This window comes from Chanodichthys erythropterus, chromosome 12 (assembly GCF_024489055.1).
Source record: "Chanodichthys erythropterus isolate Z2021 chromosome 12, ASM2448905v1, whole genome shotgun sequence".
NCBI lineage: Eukaryota > Metazoa > Chordata > Actinopteri > Cypriniformes > Xenocyprididae > Chanodichthys > Chanodichthys erythropterus.
The window spans coordinates 9,924,172-9,930,251 of NC_090232.1; positions in this window are offsets into that span (position 1 = coordinate 9,924,172).

Below are 6,080 nucleotides of genomic sequence, written 5' to 3' on the forward strand. Positions count from 1 at the left end.
ACTGTCTGATATTATTTTCTAATTTCAGACTAAAATGGAATTGGCATATTTCTGTAAATCCATGACTTCCTGTGTATTCCTGCAGGTGTTACTTTAGGTGCATTATTGCAGGTCAGTGTTCACATTGCAGGTGGTGTTCATTATGTTCATATGGGTGTGCCTTGGCTGTGTTGTTGGACTTGTCTAATCTTGCTGAATCACACTGAAGGAAATACAAAATCGAGGCTTGCACTCTAGACATGACTGACCTTTAACTATTTTAAGATTTGCGTTATATAAACGGTATACATTTTTAGGTAGAAACTAACTTTAAAACTGGACTTTCTGACTTATTTGTTAATATTTAATTATCAACATGTGCCACTGTTTAGTACGTGTAGTGAATGAATAAATTAATGAATGAATGAAGTTTCACAATAAAACATACAGTATAGAATTTAGAATGTGTATAAACAGAATCTGTCAAACATTTGAAGACTTGGAATGGTTGTCATTCTTTATTTGACCAATAGATGTCAGTAAGAGACTAAATCATAGTTGGGTAGTTTGACAACATTAATGTAAGAGGTTATTTAGGCATACTGAAAAAAAAAAAAATAATAATAATAATTACACACCATGAAAGGCCTCTAAAATGGAAGATGTCCAAAAAATAATAACACCTTGGTATGAACATAACATTTGTTATGTTGAACGCTTTTGGTTTCCACACCCACACCAAAGTGATTTTCGCTGAAATCACCGTGTGAATCTGAGAATCCCCTGAATTTGAACTCCCGAGAAGCTTATGACGTCTTCATGGAAGGAGTTAATGCTGCCTTCACGTGCTATAGGAAATTTGATAATTCCCACTTCTTAAGTCGTGATTGTGAGCTCATCGCATTCAAGTTTCGAAATGGAAGAGCGTTGATGCGCAATTTTTACCTAGGAAACTCGTATTCCGAGAGCACATGAAGACAGCATAAGGTAAGCGTTTTTAAAGGCCTTAAAGGGTTAGTTTACCCAAAAATGAAAATGCTGTCATTTATTACTTACCCTCATGCCGTTCCACACCCGTAAAGCCTTCGTTGATCCTTGGAACACAAATTAAGATATTTTTGTTGAAATCCGATGGCTCAATGAGGCCTTCATAGGGAGCAATGACATTTCCTCTCTCAACATCCATAAAGGTACTACAACATATCTAAATTGGTTCGTGTGAGTACAGTGGCTCAATATTAATATTATAAAGCGACAAGAATAGTTTTGGTGCGCCAAAAAAAAACCCGACTTATTTAGTGATGGCCGATTTCAAAACACTGCTTCATGAAGCATCGGAGCCCAAATGAATCAGTGTGTAGAATCATGATTCAGATTGCGTCAAATTGCCAACGGCTGAAATCACGTGACTTGGGCATTCCGAACAGTAGATTCGATACACTCATTCATTATACTTCGATGTTTCCTGAAGCATTGTTTTGAAATCGGCCATCACTAAATAAGTCGTTATTTTGGGGGTTATTTTGGCGCACCAAAAATATTCTCGTCGCTTTATAATATTAATATTGAACCACTGTACTCACATGAACTGATTTAAATATGTTTTTAGTACCTTTATGGATCTTGAGAGAGGAAATGTCAGTGCTCCCCATGAAGGCTCACTGAGCCATCAGATTTCAATAGTTAAAAGTATTGAATGAATAAGCTATTTTTGTTAGTGAAGAAGTTAAATCAAGTTTGTTCTAGAATTAAACATGGTGTATAAACAGTAGGCTACTAAATAATTGCAGCAGCAGCCCACACATACCTTTATCTTACAGAAGAAACAAGAAATTAATATTTTGGTCAGAAATGCTCAGACTGCATGCCAAGAGATGTTTAAAACTCATTAAAAGAGCAAGTGAATTAACCATTTCCTATAAACTCTTGCGTTGTGTATGTGTGTGATAAAATGTTTCTGCCTCCTTACAGTCCTGTGAGTTAGCTAAACATACTGACAGAAAGAAACTGTCTTAACGACAACAATTCACTTCTTTGGCAGCTTGAAGTAAAGCAAGGCAATGAAAGAATGAGAATGTGGAACATCTGGAAGCTGTTATCTCTGAAGCCCTCAATATACACAGAGAATGAGGGGGAGTATGTGATACTGTGTTATTGTTTTCTTCTAGGCTAAAATGAATGCTGTTCTTACAGCCAAAATAAACATTATTTCATTCTGAGAGAAAAATAATGGGAATGATTTCTGTTTAGCAAATTAAACAGACAATGCATGTAGATCTGCTATGAAGTAAATCAACAACATTCCAAAAATTGGTGTTTATTGCGCGTTAATTTTATTATTATAAATTTGAGAGGTGTGGTTTCTTGTAAACTTGCTAAATGCAGTCAGTGCTGATTTTGTGTTTTTAAAAGACTTCAATCAATGTTCATGAAAAAAAAAAAACAAGCATAACTGGTGCTTTGTACATTTTAGATATTAGGTCCATGCAAGCTATTTGACTTAAATTGTCAAATAATTGATTTAGAGATACTTGTGCTGCTTAAAAGTAAGACTTTTTTAATATCATTTTATTCAGCAAGGATGCATTAAATTGATCAAAAGTGGCAATAAGTGCTGCACAAATAAGACAATACAAAATGCAAAAGCTTCAAAATCAACATATATTAGAATTTCTGAAGGATCATGTGACACTGAAGACTGGAGTAATGTTGGTGAAAATTCATGTATTTTTTAATTACATTTTAAAATATATTATATAAAATATATAAATGAAATATATAATAAATATATATATTAAAATAGAAAACTGTTATTTGAAATTTTAATAATATTTCACAATATTGTGTTTTGTTTTGTTTTTTTACTGTATTTTTGATCAAATAAATACAGTCTTTGTCTTTCAAAAACATTAAAAAAATCTTACCAACCCCAAAATTCACGTGTAAATTCCCACTATGCACTAATAAAACTAAATAACCAAAAATCTTTGCATGGAAATGTCATATTTTTTATCTGAATGTCATTTATTATTGCGGGAGAAGGGTTTTTATTTGACTTTTAACAGTCCTCTATCCAGTGGTTCAGATTTCTCACTGCATATTACAAGGGAAATGGAGTGGATAATGACAGGCACTTGCTTTGACATGTTTCATATTCACCATTAACTTGTCAAAAACACATTTGCACTGTAGTAATTATGACCATTATCTTGGTTTGCTGTATTTTGTCATGTTTTAAAGGAAATTATGATGGTTTTGTTGTTAATAATGAAAATCGTTTGTCAGAGGAAACTAGTGTTTTCATAAATGTGTTTTGGACCTTTGGAAAACATACTTTTCTACATGCAGGATTTCTTAAAAATGTTTAATTCATTTTAATGAATTAACCAATCAAGAAATGAAAGTTCTGCCCCATACTTAATTTCATCTTAGTCCCTCTTATTGTTTCTTTTTGTCTTTTTCTTTCTGCTTGCATCAGCCCATACAGAAGCATGACTTTCAACTTTCTGTCATATCATACTGGATGTGGAAGCAAAAGTCTGGCTTTGATCTTCAAACAGGTCTTGTGTCAGTGTGAGATGAAAGCTGAAGGTGCAGATACACTCCTAGAGGAAGCCACGTTTGACTATCAGCTCTGGGTTTACAACAATGCTTCTTAAAATGTTTTCTTAAATGCATTTAAAGACAGAAACACATTTTGTTTAAAACAACGGTGTCAGAAATGTCATCCACTAATATTGGCACCCTTGGTAAATATGAGCAAAGGCAGCTGTGAAAATAAATCTGCATTGTTTATCCTTTTGATCTTTTATTCACAAAATTCTAACCATTCATTGAAGTAAAACAATTGAAAGTGCAGGGGAAAACTCACATTATGAAATAAATGTTTTTCTCCAATGCATGTTGGACACAAAAAAAACCCTAGAAATTCTTATGAGTAAATCATCTCTGAAGTATGTTCATATTTAAGTTTTTTTTTTGTTGTTGTTGTTTTTCTCTAAGCACACCAGGGTGACTAAGAGCATGACATTGTCCAGCAAAGACTACCTGTTCCACAGGAGTACAAATATGTGTAAACACAAAGGGCAAATTCCCTTAATCATTCATCACAATGAGTGGAGAATTGCAGAGATTAGTTGAGTCTTGGAGTCAGAAAGCAAAAAAAAAAAATTCTTCCCAGCATATTCAGTTGTCAGACACAACCGGAACTTCAAACGGGACCTGGTTCTGTGGTCAGATGAAACAAACAAACAAAAAAAAAGCATTTTGGCAGCAAACACTCAAGACAAGTTTGGTGCACACAGGGATAAAAAGTACCCCGTGTGTACTGTACAATGAAATATGCTGCTGAATCTTTAATGCTGTGGGCCTGTTTTTTGCTGGAGGTCCTGGATATCTTGTTCAGATATATCGTATCATGGATTCTATCAAATACCAACAGATAAAAAAAAATCAAAACCTGATTGCTTCTGCTAGAAATCCAATAATGGACTGGTTTGATCTTCCATCAGATCAATGATCCAAAACAAACATCAAAATCAACACAAAAATGGGTCACTGAAAACAAAATGAAGCTTCTGCCATGACCATCCTAGTCCCATGATCTGTACCCTTAAGAAAATGAGTGGAGTGAACTGAAGAGAAAAAGCACCAGCTTGAAGCTGGGAATCTGAAGGATCTGGAGAGATTCTGTATGGAGGAATGGTCTCTGATCTCTTCTCAGGTGTTCTCCAAACTCATCAGGCGTTATAGGAGAGAAGTAGTTATCTTTGCAAAAGGACATTGCAATAATTGGGTGCCAATAATTGTAGCCAATGTGAATGTGAAATAAAGAAAAACATTTATTTCATAATGAGATATCCCCCCCCCCCCCCACATTCAGTTGTTTTACTTCAGCGAAAGGTTAGAATTTTAAGGAAGCTTGTTTCTGCCACACACAAAAAAAAGAAGTAATTCTGACTTTTTTTCTCAGAATTGCGAGATTTAAACTTGCAATTGCGAGTTATAGTCAGAATTGTGTTATAAAATCAGAATTGTGACTATATATCTCACAACATATACTATATATCTCGCTGACTATAACACACAATTCTGACTTTCTCGCAATTGGCTTCTCAGAATTGTGAGATAAATTCACAATTGCATGTTATAAAGTCTGAATTGTTAGATATAAACTCACAATTCTGAGAAAAAACGTCAGTCTTTTTTCCCTCACAATTGGACATAACACGGAATTGCAGGTTTATATCTCACAATTCTGAGGAAAAAAGTCAGAATTGTGATATAAACTCGCAATCCTCACTTTTTTATATCATGCAATTCTGACTTTAGAACTCGCAATTTTGAGTTTATATCAATTGTGAAATAAAAAGTCACAATTCCCTTTTTTATTTCGTGGCAGAAACAAGTTTTTTTTGCATGAAAGATTAAAAGGATAAACAATGCAGATTTATTTTCACAGCCGCCTTTGCTCACACTTATCAAGACTGTCAGTATTAGTGGAGGCCACTGTAACTACATTAGTTAACAAGAACTAACAATGATAAATACTTTTTAATCTTGAAATGAACAATGAACAGTTGTATTTTTATTAACAAATTTCAATAAAGAATAATAAATTACTTTAGCAAATATTACATAATACTATTTTAGTGTCCTTGTTGTTACTGTAGTAATAACTATAAATTATGCATACATGTAGTTTAGTTATTATTACTCAGTACTTAAATGTAATTACACTGTAACAAACACCTTAAAATTACACGTTGTTAGTTAATGCATTAACTAATGTTTACTAATAGGGCAGTTATTGTAAAGTGTTACTTTTAAATTTGACTTCTTTTTCTGATGGCATACAACTTTATAATACTAGAAAAATTATTTGTTTAAATAGCTACCTGACTTTTCCTCAGGGCTCTGTACTGAGTGGAGAAAAGCCATTTCCTATAACAAAGTGAAGGAAGTGCCTCCAAATCCAGTTTCGTGTGGCAATAACCGGGCCACATACTGTATAACTATAGCTCTGACTGGAAGACATAAAATAATCAGGTTTGTTAGGTTCAGGTAAAAGGATGTTTCTTTTTATTTCCTACAAATACATG